Below are 17667 nucleotides of genomic sequence, written 5' to 3' on the forward strand. Positions count from 1 at the left end.
TTTAATGACTTTTCCTATGGAAAATTTCTCACAGTTTACGTGATAAAAGCACAATGCTCTCTCTTCCTCGTCACTCAACCTTATCAGTTTTCAGCATTTGTGACATTCTAGTTTATGCTATTAGATTTGGCCGGGGATATAGCTTGGTGTCTGTCCTGCATGCTCAAAGCCTGATTCTGTCCCCAGTATTGCATCAGCTGAATGTTGGGGTACACATCTGGAATCCCAGCACTCAGGAGGTGGAAGCAGACCAGAAGAAGTTCAAGGGCATCCTTGCCTACAGAGTAAGCTGTGTGGAGCCTGGACTCCAGGAAACCCTGTCTCAAAAGAAAAAAATAGTTAGGAAGTAAAGGTGTATGTGTGAAAATTATAAACAAGTGGCTTTGGGAGCTTCTTAACATATGTTAGAGAGAAATAATTTCCTTTTTAAAAGGAGGAACCTAATAAATGAAAATGTTTGTTGTGTTCGTTAGTACAGGAGACTCTTGTCGAACAAACAGACTGTAACAAGATAAGCTAAGGGTCAGTTTAACTAGTGCAGAAATGTCCCTATTTTGCTATTTTGTTGGAGGAAGGGAGTTTCAGATGATCCTGGGGTCTAGTCAGTACTCCAAATGTGAAAGCAGTAACAAATGTCACATCTGGGTAAGCTTTAGTCAGTACTCCAAAAGCCACAGCAGTAACAAATGTCACATCTGGGTAAGCTTTTAGAGACACCCAGATTGTTCTCCTCATTCTGTGTCGCTTTAGGGCCTGGTTAGCACTTTTTATGGAATTGCTAAATCTATCATCTGTCTGTCTGTCCGTCTGTCTGTCTATCATCCTTTTCCTTCCTTTCTTCCTCCTTTTTTCTTTTCTTCCTTCCTTCCTCCCTCTCTCCCTCCCCCAGTTTCTTTTTCTCTCTCTTTCTTTCTTTCTTTCTCTCTCTTTCTTTCTTTCTTTCTTTCTTTCTTTCTTTCTTTCTCTCTCTCTCTCTCTCTCTCTCTCTCTCTCTCTCTCTTTCTTTCTTTCTTTCTTTCTTTCTTTCTCTCTCTCTTCTTTGCCATGCACTTCCTGTTATTGTCCAGAAACTGTTGATAGGAAGTCTTGAGGTCAGAGTCTCTTGTCCATAGAGATAGCATCTCCCCTCCAGTAGACAAAACGTATCTGTTTTGCCTGTTGAGATAAGGCATGTGATAGCCCTTGACTCAGCCTCAGATCCAGGAAGAAGCTGTCTAAGTTGTCCCTGGGAAGTCTGCACCATCCCTGTGCCTTTTCTGGAACCTTCCTCTAAGAAGAGTGAAGTGATGGGCTGGCATTTTGTGTGTCAGGGTCAGATTCTACACCAGGGCATACTGACAGTGGGGCGGTAGACTTCTCCTGCCAGAAGCTGTCTTCTTACTGTGGGATATCTGGCATCACACCTGCACTCTCCCACTAGATGCCAGTAGAACCCGTCTATCCCCACTCAGTTTTGACACCAGGCATGTCTTTAATAGGCACCCAGTGTTCCTTCCTTAAAGGGCAAAGTTGCTGGAGGCTGAGGCCACTGACTTAAACGTACAATTCTATGTGGGTTAGCCTCTGCCAAACTCTAGAGGCTGAGGCCACTGTCTTAAACATATAATTTTATGTGTGTTAGCCTCTGCCAAACCCTGGCCCCAACCCTCCATTTATCAGTTTCTTGAGGACAGAGTAGCACACTTGTTTTCTTTCATGAAGCAGTCTTTCTGTGTCTGCTACAATACACATGGTATGTAGTAACGTTGGGAAGTTACTAAAACACTTACACTTCTCTCCCTTTTCCTCCCTCCATCCCTTCCTCCCTCCTTCCCTTCTTCTGCCCTTCCCTTCTTCCCTCCTTCCCTCCTTCTGCCCTTCCCTTCCTCCCTCCTTCCCTCCTTCTGCCCTTCCCTTCCTCCCTCCATCCCTCCTTCTGCCTTTTCCTTCCTCCCTCCTTCCCTTCTTTTCTTCTTTTGTGGTATGTGTGTGTGTGTGTGTGGGTGTGTGGGTGGGTGGGTGGGTGTGTGTGTGGGTGTGTGGGTGTTTTCCTGTTGCTGGAATATACATATGTGCTTTGCTATTTTGCTATACCCCAGCTCTATTTTTAAAAAAAATTTTACAAAGCTATATAGTATGACAGATTTTGTTTGTTTTTTGTTTTGTTTTGTTTTAACCTAAGAGTGATCCGACTTTACTTTCTTCCCATATTTTTTGATAGTGGTTTACAGTGGGGAATATGGCATCTGTTATTTCAGAGACACAGTGGCCTATTTTTCCTCTTATAAAAGACATTACTATAGCATACAATATTTTAACCTTTGCTTAACAACAACAAAAAAATCTCATGATACTTAGATGCACTGGGCTAACAAAAATCCCCATTGAGCCTGTAAGATTCTGCTGCCTGCTGACCTTCTTCCCCACAAGAAAGGGAAGAAGGGCCACCATGCTTTAATGACTCTATGTCCTGAGGCAGCTCTCACAGGACACACGTGCTGTTGTGACCCCTCTATTAAGTCCATCTTTATTGACCCATTCCTGGCTATGGTGGCTGTTGTTTTTCTGGTACTGCTTTGATTTAATGGTTGAGGACTGGATTTGAAAGACAAAGCTTATTCTTTCATTTATTCTTTATTTGCTTTTAACAAGTGAAACTTATTCTTCACAATAAATTTATACTATTGAAAATTTTCCAACTAGATGATCAAGAAATTAACAGAGAAAATGTGACAGTATCACAGATTAAGGGGAGGAGGATGAAGCTATGGAGCCTCCAGATTACTGAGAGTTTTGTTGTTGTTTGTTTTGGGTTTTTGTTTCTTTGTTTTGTTTGTTTCTTGGTTGATTTTTTGGAGACAGGGTTAAAAGACTCTTTATCCTCTGCCTTCCCTGTGCTGGGATTAAAGGCATGGGCCACTACTGCCCAGTGTGATTATGATAGTTTAAAAAATGTTGCCGTAAGTATTTCGTGCCAGAGAACTTAGTAATATTTGCCTTGTACAATGCTGGGAATTGAAGTAAGAGCCTCACATGAAGGCAGGCCCCTAACTCTGAGCTGGAGTCCCAACAAAATCATATTTTTCATGAAGTAAAATTATTTAAACATTCTTGAGAGTTTTGTACCTCAGTACTATATCTACATTTTTTTCTACTCCTCCTTTCCCTCCAACTCCTTCCAAATCTTCCCACTCCCCCTCACATTCATGACTTCTTCTTTAATTATTGTTAGTACATATATGTGTAGTTATAAGTACATCTTCCTGAATCCATTTTGGTTTGTTCATATGCATATTTGTTTGGGGCTGACCACCATGGAGAAAACTGATTCTTCCTCTCTCAGAAGCCGTTAGTTGCTTATAGCTTTTCATCAACAGAGGTGGCCTTGTGAGGTTGCCCTCATCCACCCTGACATATTAGCTGGTGGTGGTGTGAAGGTTTTTGTTTTGGCAGCCGCATTGCTGATACTTCATCAGGGTAGCTTTCCTGTTATCTATAGAAGACCCTATTCCAGAACGGATATCCTGCCCTGGTCCTCTTGTTCTTCCAGTCTTCCGGCTTCATCTTCTCCCCTGTGTCCAGAGACTTGTGTGTCAGATTTTGTGTTTTAGACATACCAACTGGGCGTGGGCACCCCATAGTCTATAAGCTGATTTCTGCATTTTGGCTAGTTCTGGCTTTTTGTAATGGTTTCCAAGTGCTGTAAAAAGAAGGCTCTTTGATGAGGCATGAGAGCTACGCTTACCAGGAAAAGCCAGTAGGCTAGCTCAAGAAAGCTTATTTATAATGTAGACCGAAAACAAATAATCAAAGGATATAATGATTGAAAACTCTCTCTGAGCTATTTCAAAACCAGCAAAGTTATATTGCAGATTTAAATTCTCTAGATTGTTGTAGCATAGCCCCTTGTTTGGTCAAGTGACTGAGAGTGAATCTCCATTTTCTTGTCTTGAAAGTAGGGATAAGGATAGTGCCCATCTGGCAGGGCTGTGGAAGGAGCCGACAGTCAAAAATCCTCAGAAGCCCCCAGGATGGTGTCCTGGCCTGTGAGACTTGGGCAGTATTCTTGCTTCACCTCCCATTCCTGCTCAGCATGAGAATGTGATCTTTCTAAATTACCACCTCTGTTCTCTGAAGAACACACACACACACACACACACACACACACACACACGTATACTAGTCTATTGTAGCTGTATCTTCCATTTATATATTTTTATGGATGGAAGACAGTCTTAATCATCCTGGGAATCTGCTTTGTAGAGGGATATCAGTTGGGTTTTGTGGCTTTTGTAGGAGCATGTGTTTGGTTTTGGGTTTTGTTTGTAATGAAAGAAAACAAAAGCTTGGCCAGTTAGAAGTACACTTACATTGTAGGTCATTGCAGCTTTCATAAGACATAGATGTTGATCATTGGACATCTTTCTTGAAGGAGGAAATTCTGCTTTTGAACCCTGCTTTGATCTGAAAAGGTCAATAAAACTCAGTTCTGTACTCTCTACACGGTTGAAAATGTTTCCTTTGTGGCTGAGACATGCTGGCCTGATTGATCTGTAAGGTCGTTATGGGCAAATCCCACTTACTTTGCTTGTTAACAAGATGCGTCTGTTACAGATAATCAGAGTGACATCAGGACAGACGAGTTAGAGGGATCTCTCAAACCCCAGAGCACTTAGGGCCATGTGTTCAAGCTCCTTTAGAAATGTGCAGGCTGAGCTGTGCTGTAGCAAGCTGCATGCAGGTATTTTTTGTGCTTGTAATAGGGCAATGGGTGGGCTGTGTTTACTAAGTACACATGCTATTTTGTGGGAAAGACAATAGGGAACAAATAAAAAGAGATTGTCTAGAACCTGCATGTGTACACTGTATGGTTATGTAGAAGAAGACTTAGCACTGAGGGTGGCGTAGGGGACCCATTATGTAGTCATAAGCCTGCTTCATCAGTCATTGGCTGTGGTGTGTTGCATAAACCTCCTTCCAAAATCAAAACCCTACTCATTCTTTCAATATTTTCATATGTTAGGCCTCAACTGAGGAAAAAAATGAGAAGTTTGCACGCACTTTTCAGGGTTTTCAGTAGTTTCCTTTAAGCCCACTTCAACCTTTAGTGTACTTAAGGCAGCTCATTAAGAAAGGGAGGAGAAAAATGTCCCAAGAGCCTTCTGTGATGCTTGTGCCTTAGAGCAGCTCAGGAACTATTGCTTTGTGCCCCATCATTCTCCTCCTCCATCCTCTCTATGATATTTGAGTTACATAGAGAGAAAACAATGCCCATGAGATGCTGAAAGCAGCCCTGTCCTGTTCTGACTCCATCTCTCCTTCAGGGAGTCTCTATTTTCTTACAGTGGATCGTAATATGGACTCATCTGCCTGGCTGCCAAAATAAAACTTCCCAGATTAAGAGTAATACAAATTTATTTCCTCATGGAGTACTTGCTGTGTGCCAGACACTGTTCGTGGTTTCTATCTATTACAGCTACCAACAACTGCAGCACCTACTGAGTAGGTAGTTTCTGTGTTCACATAGCAACCAGAGGCCCAGACGCTATAAGCAACATGCTCCTGATTCAGACTCAGCTCTGCACAAAAGCTAAGCTCACGGTCAGCAATATAAATGACCTCTCTCCATCATGCTCTTCTCTTGGGTCTTAGCTGTATGTCCTAAGCTGGGAAGTATGTGGTACAGTATTGTAACCTTTCAGTTATTTGCACTCCAAAGTCCTTGAATGTGTATGGTATTTTAAAACTAGATTTGAAACAGGTCAGAAGAAAACAGAGACAAGCTGTAGCCACGTGTATCTCACAGCCAGCTGTCCTAACACGTTTGGACAGACACCATAATCTCCTGGGTGACAGCTGCAGAACCATCCTGAGTCCACTCTTCCTTCCTACCATGAACATCTGAGTGAGCTTTTAAGTGGTCCATCCCTGGAGAAGGGAGAGTATGTTTCTAACCATAATATGTAGGGGGCTGAGGCAGGAGGATCATTTTCAAATTTATGGCCAGCCTGAATTTCATAATGAGATGGAGGGAGGCCAGCCTTGGTTACACAGTGATTGCTTGTGTCAAAAACTAAACCAAACCAAACCACAAACACTGTCAAGTTGGGGCATGTGTCTGTTAAAAACCTTCCAGAGAAATCTTAACAGTAGAAAAATCCCCCAGTTCCTCCAAGGGCCTGCAGACCTGTACACCATCTGCCCCAACCAGGTCTCAGGGCTGTGCTAACCTGGTCCCTTTTAGCCCACTGACCACGTCACTACATTTTTCCTCACCTTCCCTCCACAGTACATAGCTGCTTCCCACTGCAGACTCTGGGTGCTTCTTTGGGGGCCTTGCCATAGCTCACTACTTCTCAGCCTTCAGGTTTCAGCCAGAATTTCACTTCATGCCCACTCAGGCCTTTCCTTTAAAAAAAGAATTATATTTTCTTTTTCTTTTTTCCTTTCCTTTCCTTTCCTTTTCTTTCTTTCTTTTTTCTTTTTGAGTGATACTTATCATTGCATGATGTACTCCTTTCTTTTTGGTTTAAGGCCTCTGTGCCTATCTCTGCTCCTTCAGTTTGAATGTGATCTCTATAAGGTGAGTTCTTTAGTTCAGGGTCACATTGCTATGCAGTGCGAACAGTGCTCAGCAGTGCGAATGGCTGAGTTAGGTCGAGTGGCTCCGGCCTGTCAAGCATCCATATAGTGCCTGGCACCATCAGATGGCACTGCTGGGCTGCTGCTGCTGCTGTTTATGAAGTTTTACCACCACATAAATATCTAAAGCCAGTTTTAGGACTTGCTAAGACAGTCAGATCCTCAGAGGCCAAGACCCCTTGGTCTCATGACAGAGCCCCCGAAGCTGGTGTTATGAGGCGGCTCCTCTGCCAATTTTTAGCTCATGTGGACTTGACCTTCAAACCAGCAGCTTTCAGCTCTCATGTCTGATGGGGGCTTGCTGGCTGACCTTTTACTTAGGCCCAAGGCAATGTTTTCCTCTGTGACAAACTTGTCCACTGCCAGTTTTTTAAGAGCTCCTGCCCTTCTGAGGCAGAGCTTGGCTGCCTGGTTATAATCGGCCCTAATACCCGATAAACTGTGAACAATGGCCTCGTTTGAGAGGAAATATTAAGACAAAAAGACTGTCTGCCATGCAGAGGCTGTGCTAAAATGGAGCGCACAGAGAGGTTGGGGCATGTGGGATGCTGCCCTGCGACTCCCATAAAGCGAGGGAGGCTTGCTGGCCCTCACAATGGGCCATTATAAGGGCATCACTGAACCACGTAATCACAGCCCTTTTCAAAACCAGAAAAATGTGTCAAGTATTAGACAAACGTAAACTGTGCTTGAATGTGAAACCAGAAATTTCATAAATAGCAGAGTCTGTTTAATCTGATCAAATATTTCAAGAAAAAAAAAAAAAAAACAAGAAGGAAACAAGGCAGTTTTCGTTGTTGAACAGCAGTTCCCTGGCTCGGTTTATCATTTGCAAAAGTTTCAATAAAAGAATTTTGTCTGAAAATGTTTTGTTGCTTATTATATCTATAGGCTTTCATTTTTGTGGGATTCATAGTTTTTTTAAATAACAAAATTGGCACCTACTATATTACAGAAAATAATAAATATAAATTAAACATGATTTATTTATGATTGCAGCGCCCAGAGATTGTCGTGTTAAAGCTTTCTCAGTGATTTGTCAGCAGTTTTTATTTTGGCCACACATATGCATAAACATGTTGAGGTTGATGCTGTGTTCTCACTTAAGTTAAGAACTTTCCTGCTTATTCTATAGTCCTCAGTGACAGCATAGTAGCCATATCTGTGCCTTGGTTCTTCATGAGGACAGCTGCATCCCTTCCCTGGGAGGTTTCTGGCAATTCCTGGAGACATCGCTGATTATGGCAGCTGGCTTGGGCTTAGGGTATGAGTCTCCTGACATGCAACCTAGAGAGGCCAGAGCTGTTGCTAAGTGTCTAAGAACGAACAGATAAGCCTCCCCATCAGAGAGTTATCTGACTCCATTACAGGACCAAAATGTATGCCTAAACTAGGTCACTGCCTCATTATTAATCTACCGGTCTCTTGTTAAGTATCTATCAGCAACTGTTTTGTTACCAGAAGTTAATCATTAGCAAGTAATTTGGAAAGGACCAGATGATAAGTACTTTAGCTTCTGTGGGCACTAGGTATATTACTTAACTCTGTTGTCACGAATAGTGATATAAGATACATAAATGAGAAAGTAAGTGTATCTAGTAAAACTTGCTCTCAGAAGTAGATGGTAATTAATATGGTGAGTATACACTGTAGTGTGTGTGTGTGTGTGTGTGTGTGTGTGTGTGTGTGTGTGTACACATATATGCACTCTAGTGGGAGTCTTAAACTTAAAGTCACTGTCCTTTGGACAGAGTAGTAGCTGGGTAGATGTGTATATATGTGTTACTTAGTTACTTTTATTATCTTTGTGACAAAATCTGAATCAACTTAAGAGGAAAGATGTTGCTTTGGGCTCACATTTCATGGAGAGAAACATAGTAGCCTGACCATTCTGTGCAGGTCAGGCTTGTTACATCATGGTACACCCCAGAGCCGACTGTTACAGTTAGGAGTGATAGGGACTCTGACCCTTACGGCCCACCCTCCAATGACCCACTTCCTTCAGCTGCCCTGCCCCTCAAAGTTCTATGACCTCCCAAATAGCATCATTATCTGGGCACTGAGTATTCAAATTCATGAGTCTGTGGGGACATTTCACATGTAATATGTTTTAGTGTCAATTTATCTTCTTTTTCATTTGAAAGTTCCACCCATTTGGTTTAGCAGATGAGATCAGTAATTTGATGTGCATTGAATGTGTGCTGAACAAGGTCAAGGACAGAAGCAGGTAGAGGAGCCAAGAGATACTTTTCGTCATCTGGATGACAAATGGTGATGGTATTGATCAGGTGGTAGTCCCAGTAGAAGGTAAAACTTGGTAAAATTCTGAGTATGTCTTCAAGATAGACAATAACTGTTGATAGGCTGTATACATGAACCATGGGGAGTGAGTTCAAGGCCAATCCAAGCAGCTTACTGAGATCCTATCTTTAGCAAAACCAGAAAAAAGTTGTGTTATAACTCACTGGTGTTTGTCTAGTATGAGAAAGGGCCTAGGTCTAGCCCAAGTACAATACACACACACACCACCACCACCACCACCACCACCACCACCACCACCAACAACAACAACACCAACACCAACACCACCAACACCACCACCACCACCAACAACACCACCACCACCACCACCACCACCACCACCACCACCACCACCACCAGCAGCAGCCGCAGTAGTAGGTTCCATGTTTCAACCTTCTCACTATTGAAATGGAGGAGCTGACGTGGAGGACGTGCTAATTGTGAACTGTTTGCTGTCTAGACAGCGGTACAGACAGGTAGAGAAGAGTCTGGGATTCAGAGAGTTCTATGATAGGGGCTTTGTAGTCCCAAGACTAGCTTGCAGCACCAGAGCTGTGAGTGTAGATAGTTGAAATCAACTATGTTGAGCCTTCATAGGGAAGATGAGGAGCAGGAGAAACTAACAAAACAGACTTAGAAGTCATGACAGAAGAGAAAAGCCACGCTGACCATGGTGAAGTGGGTGCCAAATAAAGACTGTGGACTAAGCCTTCTTGCTGTGGCTGCATCATGCGAGGCTTGTTTATACCTAAGGACTTCTGTCCTTGCCTGGTGGCTCCTTCTGCTGATAGGCCATTCCTTACCAACCTCACACCTGCATGCAAGCACCACAGTCTCTCTGGGTCCCTTTCTTAAGCCACTTCTGAATGTTCACCTTCCTGATTCTTAGCTGGGGCAAAACCAAGCTGTCTGTTGAGTGAATAGAGAGCATACAACTTTCTGATAGACACAAGAGTTCAGATGAAACCCTCAAAGTCTTGTGGTCAGGATGGGTGTTTTCCCTGCACTGACTGCATCCGCATCCACCGGAAGCTTGTTAGCAATACAGACTTGTAGACCTGTCCTGCTGCGCCTGTGGGTTCGCACTCTGCAGCATCCCTCAATGATTTGCCCTAACCTACTGTTGTATTTAGTTCTCTAGGTAAGGCAGGGGAGCAGGCGTTGGGTATCTCTCAATGGCAACCACCTAAACTAAGGTCTCAAATGGTCAAAGTCAGATCTCTTCAAGAGTTGTTTGGGTGTTCGTTCAGAAGTTGTCTTCATGTTGTCAGCATCAAAAGACAGCCAGGGTTGCAGCCTGTAGCCTATGGAGCTCACCCAAAAAGGCCTGCTACCCAAGAGAGAGCAGGATCTTGACTTACTGCCCCCAAAATGGATTTCAGGATGAATTGCTATGAAGCTAAGTTAAGGTTTCCAAAGAAGTGGTAGTACCATAAAGAGATAGTACACGCTGTCAGTTGAAATGCGTGTGTGTGGGTTCTCGTGTTTAATAGTTGTTTATGTGGTATTTTAGTTCTTGAAATTACATCATTCAGAGGGTATAATTTACAACCGGAGTCAATGATTCAGCAAACTTTTTACATGAAGTTTAAAGCACGAGCTGGGCTACGTGTTTCTCTTAAAGTGTCTCTCTCTCCATAATGAAATTGCTAACGTGGTCTATGAGGTGTTCAGCTTCAGGGATGAGAGAGCCGTGCTGAGAAAGCCAAACTCCAAAGCCACGTATGTTCTTTCCTCAGGCGTGGCTCTTAGCTGTTCTAACCCTCCTGTTGAAGAGATCTCTCTGAGGACCAGCGTTGTCTCTGCAGGCAAACTTCACAGCAGCCCTGATGTTATCAGCCCCTTTGAAACTCCTTCCTGCTCTGTTTGATCTCTTAGTTCTTTAAGAATTTCATAGAATAAATTTTGATCTTACATATCCCCAGCCCCTCCCGGGGGCTTCCCCACTACCCGACTTTGTGTCCATTTCCATTTTCTTCTTGAACACATTAAATCCAATTTGTGCTACCCATGTACCCATGGACATGTAGTCAGTCCTTCACTGCCTAACCTCTTAATTCAGCCAACAAGAAACACAAACCAGACCCTAAAGTGAGAGGCTTTTTTTTTCTCTTTCCATACTCTCTATTTCCTGCCTTTCTGATCTGCTTCAATCAATTAAAAAACAAAAGTACATGTAGAAACTTTGAAGACTATTTTATAGCATTACTCAAATGGCTTCTTTCTGAGAGTGATTTGAATTGACCCACTCTAGGGTTGATAATAAAATATACTGTTGAGCACATGAGAGAGCCCTGAGAGAATGAATATGTACATGTTCTATTCTCTATATTTTAAATTATCTTAGTATTTAATAACATTATGTAACAACTGAAGCAATGAATATGTTGAAATCTTAATATAATAATACTATGAAAACTTTAACCCTTCATTTTGTTTTGTATCTATGAGTGTTTAGCCTGTGTGTGTATCTGCAGATCTTGTGCATACAGCGCCTGAGAAGGCCAGAGGAGGGCACTGGATCCACTGAGACTGCAGCTACAGATGGCTGTGAGTCACCACGAGGGTGCTGGGAATCGAACACAGGTCCTCTGGAAGAGCAGCCACTGAGTACTCTTAACCACTGAGCTATCTCTCCAAGGCCCAAAACATGTTTTATGAGGGTCTCTAAATACCATTTATCCTAAAACCAAAGCATGCATCCCTCTTACTTCATAATAGGCACACTGTTTTATAGATTCTTACTTAAGGAAAACAGGCTAGTGGGAATTTTTCATAGGGCTGGTCTAGATTATTTAGTATAACAGAACTTTAAGAACAAACAATTCTTCCTTATTTGTTTATATACTTATTTGCTTATATACATTGCTCTGATTCCAGAAGCCTAGAGAGTAACAAGAGAGGAGGCCACGTCTAAGTATTCAGACCCATGAATCGCATGCAAATCCATATGTTTGTTTAAACACATGTGGAAGGTTTATGTTCACACTGCTGGATTTAAACCAGATAATGTTTCTCTCTTTATTAATTTACAACCCGAGATCCAAATAGACATCATTGATATGTGTCTCTCTAGTGTGCCACTATGGTGAGAAAAGTGCAGCCAGGCCCTGGCTTGTAACCCCGGCAAGCATCTGGGTTTCTGTTTCTCTACAGGGATGCTAAAGTATTGCTTGTGTGCTTACATGGGTACTTGTCCATATTAACAAATTGAATTCACACACACACACACACACACACACACACACATACCCTGAGTAGTATAAGAAATCTAGCTTCCTTGGTCTTACCATCTTTCAGATATTAATATTACATATTGATTTCTTTAGAAAATGCAATTTAAAGGGCAGTAGGAGATGAATGTGGAATGGTTTGGTGAATAGTGACTGATTAAAATTTATTGAACCATTTATATAAATGTTTATGGTGTGTGTTTATATATATGAATATATATACATATATATGTTAGTGAGTGTGTATCCTTTTTCTCTTAGTTAAAATCATTCCATTCATTCCTTAAAATCTTGCTAAATTGTCTATTTAGTAAGAAATCTCTATTCTAGTACCTTCTATAAAAAGACCAAGTATAGATACTTCAGACAGGAGCACCATGTGGACTCCTCATATCCATTCTGTCCTTATATCTTGCTTATCACTCAGTTCTACCACATTACCAGGAAGCACGCTGTGGACTTAGGCAAACTAGTTGCGTGAGTGTGTTCTAGTAAAATTGTATTTGGTGTTCATACTAGTCTCACCTGTCATGAAACACTGTACATTCTTCTTTTGTTTGTCTTTATTTTCTCATTATTTAAAAATACAAAATCAACCAGTATGAAGAGAGGTATCTTGGATTTGAGACAGAACCCTGTTACTGAGAAAAGGTCTCAGGCTTGGTAAACCTAGTCCTTTGTAGCGCTTGCTGCTTGCTTAATGGGTGCTCTGGGGTTTTGTTTCCATCTGACTTTCACTTTTCTCTTTCACATCAGGATTGATTTTTCTTTTTACTTTTCTTTTTCGTCCAGGGTACATTGGTGCCAATCATACAGAAAACAAGATCATCTGAACTAGAGCCTGTGCTCTGGGCTCATGTTCTTCACTAACAACATTAGGAACGTGAATAGAAAAGGGCTCAGATGCTTGTCTGGTGTGCCTCTTCTGAGGCCTTACCCAGGTCATTTGAGAAAACTAGCCTTCTGTGTCTTTCACTTTGGGATTGTCCATTGGCCTCGCTTATAAATATCCTTGTAAAAGGCAGGATGGGCAGAGTGAGAGTAGAGGGCTGATAAATAACATGTGATTGGGGGACAACCCTTTTGATACTTCTTCATGATTTACTGAACACAAGAATAAATTCTCTCCCCGAACATGAGAAAACAAAATCTTAATATTTTGTTGCCCCTTTTGAACAGAAATAAAAACAGTTGTGAACTGACAGGATTATGGAAACTTTTAACGGATTTGTTCAAATCCAGACTAGCAATGGTGGCTGGAGAAGAGGGGCCATGATGGCTTAGATGGGAAGTGTTGGCAGAAGTGGGTCCAGGAGTCAGCTAGCATGGTGGTATCTGTGTCCACCATCTTTCACTGACTGGTGATGGGCTGCTGAGGGAAATAGCCTGTCAGTGTCACCAGGGAGTGGTAGAGCTTCCGTGTGATAGCCAGGGAAGCATCCGTTCCAGCTGTGCAATCAACTCACGATCTTAATGAAGAAGGCAGGACAACAGGAAGGGAACCAGAACAAAGACATTTGCGATCCCATGGACTTTTATGTGGATAGTGAGTGTGAGACGTAAACGATGCCAGCAAAAACTGCATTGTGGTAAATGCATAGGGTATTGCAGTTTTATCTTGTGATTTGGACTTCAAATGCTCAGAAGCTCTCAATTTCTTGCACAACACTGTATTTATTTGGGCTTTTACTTTAAGGGCTACAGAGCCTCATAAGGATGGTGTAATGGGGTGGGAACAGAGTAGGGTCCTTCCCCAGCATCTTCGGGAAGAGAAAAGCAGGTCGGATTAAGCTTTTATCATCCACATTGGTACATGAGGACTCAAGGCCTGGAGAAGGTAGGACTTGCTTAGTCATTTATACTGTCAGTCTGACCATGGGTGTGCAGTCCTCAGCTCCTTTTCTGGCCATGCGAACAGGCACCCAGCTCTCAAGGAACTTCCAGGAAACACTGAGATTTGAGCACTGACTTCTCAGAAGAGCAACTCCTCTTAACCAAGCCCATCCTCCAGGGACTGCCAGGAAGATGTTGTCCACACACACAGAGAGACAGAGAACACACCCCAGCAGTTTGCTGCCTAGTTTTACTCCCAGCACAGCTGCTTCATCTTAAGCTGCATGAAAAATAGAACATGGTTTTGTTGTTGTTGTTGTTTTCGAGACAGGATTTCTCTGTGTAACCTTGGCTGTCCTGGACTGACTTTGTAGACCAGGCTGCCCTGGGACTCAGAGATCTACCTGCCTCTGCCTCCCGAGTGCTGGGATTATGGGCATGTGCCACCGTGACCGGCCTGGGTTTGTTTTTTAATTTAAAAGATTTCACTTCAAAAACTCATATTGTCCTCCACCCTTGAAAAGTTGGGTGACTAAGCTGTATAGGCTTATATACTTAATAGGTGTACCCATAGAGCGAGTCAGCTGCAGCCTGAGTCTGCTGCTCCTTTTAGGAGAAATGAGTGGCTTCCCATGTCCCTACGGCCTTATTCACAGCTGCGCCCTTCAGTTTCATTGCCTGCGTATGGTACCAGGCTTGGAGATGCTTACTGATGCTCTGTCTACAGCAGCATTTTCAGACTTCCTTTCCCTCAACCCTTCCTGTGTGTGCCTGTGCATGTGCATATGGGGGCCAGAGGTCAACCTCAGGGGCCTCCTCAGTCACTATCCACCGTTTTTATTGGAGACAGGTACTGTCACTAAAGTAAGAGCTCACTGATACAAATAGTGTAGTTAGCCAGTGAGTCCAGGATCCGTCTGCCTGCACATCCACAGGGCTGTTGGGATTGCTAGTGGCACCCTGCTTTGATGTGTGTCTTCTGAGGATTGAATGCAGCTCCCATGCTCTTGCAGTAGACACTTTACTAAACTGAGCCCTACTTATTGGAAAACCCAAAAAGAACCAATAGAAATGTTGCAGCGAAAATCTCACTCTACTTGACTGTCTGTAGTGAAGGCCTCGGTGCCAGTGCCAGGTGGAGAGCGAGTTCCTTCCTTACTGAGGTGCAGCATTCTGATTCATTAAAGAAAGGGGCTCTGCTGGTGAATTAATGTTTATTTTTAAAATGTGCAGCCGTGTCTCTTTTTAAGGGGAGTAGTGGAATAAGCACATTCTGCTCACTGCCCTCATTTCGTGTTTATTTTGGTACTGTCTATTGTCCTCATCATTATCGCGTCTGGACCCTTTTACAAAACTGAAAATGCCTGTGAACCTCCGTGTGCGTGTTAGGTCAGACTGGTTTGAGATGGTCAGCCGAAAGGGCTCCAGGAGCCGCGGCATTCTGACACAATGAATGAGTTGCAAATATCTATGCCCAAAATGCTATCACCCCATTTCAACAGTAAGCAGCGTTTATCCTAATTTCTAAATATAGATTTTGTCTCTTTTCTCCCTTTGCTTTCACCCTGGGCTGTAAATTGTTTTATAAAGCTACAAGTCATATCTATATCCTGATGACTCGTGGTGAATGTTCTGTGTTTTACATGTTTAGCATATAATAACAGTGGAGGAACAGATGGAAAGGGCCATAAATGCATCAGTGGTGGGTCATCATGTCTTCCTCTTTTCTCACTTCATGGATTGGGTCACACAGTGTCCAGAGAGAATGTCTATGCGTCCTAATTTGAGGATTAGCTGAGAGAGGTTTGGTTTTTTTTTTTTTTTTTTTTCCTCTATGAGCCTGAACCCAGGTCTCTGTCTCTGCGTCTCTTTCCCTCCCTTTGTCTCTGTCTCTGTGCCTCTCTTTCCCCAAGCGTGTGCACGTATGCCGTGCATGCGTGCGTGCGTACATGCATATGCGTGTGTGTGTGTGTGTGTGTGTGTGTGTGTGTGTGTGATATAGATAGCTCCCCCTGTTTGCTGACTTGATGTCAAGAGGCAAGTTTTACATCTACCCAGTTCAGACTAAGCAGTCTCTTGAGACCAGGGTGCAGGGAGAAGCTGGGAGTGTGGAGAGTACCCATCGCTTCACAGTCACACACGTCATCGTTATCCGGCCGTTAGGGATGTCTCGTGTGTGACAGTAGCTTTTGGGCAATGACTCCTCTGAAGGGGGCATCCAGCACTTAACCTATGCCTGAAAGAGAAACACCATTGTCCGTTAATGCTACTGGAACGAAAGATGAATGGTGAATTGGCCTTGATCTGACACTGAGCTTGACTTTGATAGCTCATCCTTTTAAAAGGTTCCTTTATATCTATGAAAAAAAAAGCATGACGTCAAGCCGGGGGGTGGGGGGACGACTGATATCAATATTTAAGACCAAACTAGTAGGAATTAAAAAGAAAAAAAATAAAGTCCCCTGTGAGAACAGCTTTTTTTTTTAACACGCATAACTAATTAGCTTAGGTTATTATAAGCTGTGCTGCTGTGATAACGTTTCCGGCAGTGCCTCGGATGCCTTGTGTATGGTGCCTTCTCTATGCCAGTCGCCCTTCGAGTTGGAATTACAGAAAGTAGAGGGAGGTGGAACAAGTAGTCTGCCGTGTCGTGTCTCCTTGGTTTGGGGCTGCCTGAACCGTTGCCATGCTGGGAACGCTAGAGTACAGTCACTACCAGGTGAGCGCTCACTACCGACCACACTCGGAGCCTGATTGCAAGGGAATACATGGGCTAACTGGTCTCTTATACTAAGTACGCTGTTTACAATAGGGACAGATTTACTTCTTTAATGCTGCTTATTTTCCGATGCCCTAAGAAGTAATTTACTCTAGTTTTAGACGTAAAGATAGCAGTCGGATTTATTTCCCTAGCAGGTAGCTGCATTCTCTTTTCCCACCAGCTCTTGTTTAGAGGGTATGAAATAAAATCGTGTTTGCCAGTGAAAAATGACTTTAAATTGAATGTAATTGATTTTGTTTATTTAAAAAAAAAAGTGTGTCTTGTTCCCTGTTAATGTTTATGGAAAAGGGCAACAAATACCGTGCTGGTTTATAAATAGTCGTGCCTTTAAAAACACATGTTTACGAGTGATATGCACTTAAAGGTAACTGCTTCATGTGGAATTGATGATTTTATTGAGCCCATTCATAATTAGAATTCTGAATAATCATATTCTTGTATATTAAAGGAAGTAACCCATAACTCCTTGCTTTAAGTATGGCATTATTTCTGATTATCTTCTGTAATTATTTTATAGTTAGTTCTTAAGGATTTTTTTTTTTGTGGGGCAGGGCGGTTTGTGTGTGTGTATGTATGTGTATATGTGAATATGATTGTGTATGTGTGTGTGTGGTGTTAGGGGGGTATAGGTTCATGGTTGTGTGTGTGTGTGCATGTGCATTTTAACCGAAAGCTGTTCTATTTGCCAAGGGAAATGTGATAACCTGAACTGTGCATTTTCAAGTTTGTCATTTTGATTTTGAGTTCGGGAGATTTTGGCCTCACGGATACTTGCGAACTTTAATACTAAGCTGTGAGAAGAAGGGCACCAGGATTGAATGAAATGTATAGTTAATTGTCAGGGAAATCAAACAAGACAGTTGTTACGCTGGATTCTAAGAGTTCTAAATCCTGTGA

At 42.6% G+C, this 17667-nt stretch overlaps 1 protein-coding gene across 9 annotated transcripts in view; it reads left to right on the top strand.

Annotated features, from left to right (window-relative positions):
• Positions 1-17667, top strand: part of Mitf (melanocyte inducing transcription factor) — a 203067-nt gene that overhangs the window by 159866 nt on the left and 25534 nt on the right. The gene's annotated exons all lie outside the window — the stretch shown is intronic.

Source organism: Acomys russatus, chromosome 13 (genome assembly GCF_903995435.1).
Source record: "Acomys russatus chromosome 13, mAcoRus1.1, whole genome shotgun sequence".
NCBI classification, from domain to species: Eukaryota; Metazoa; Chordata; class Mammalia; order Rodentia; family Muridae; genus Acomys; species Acomys russatus.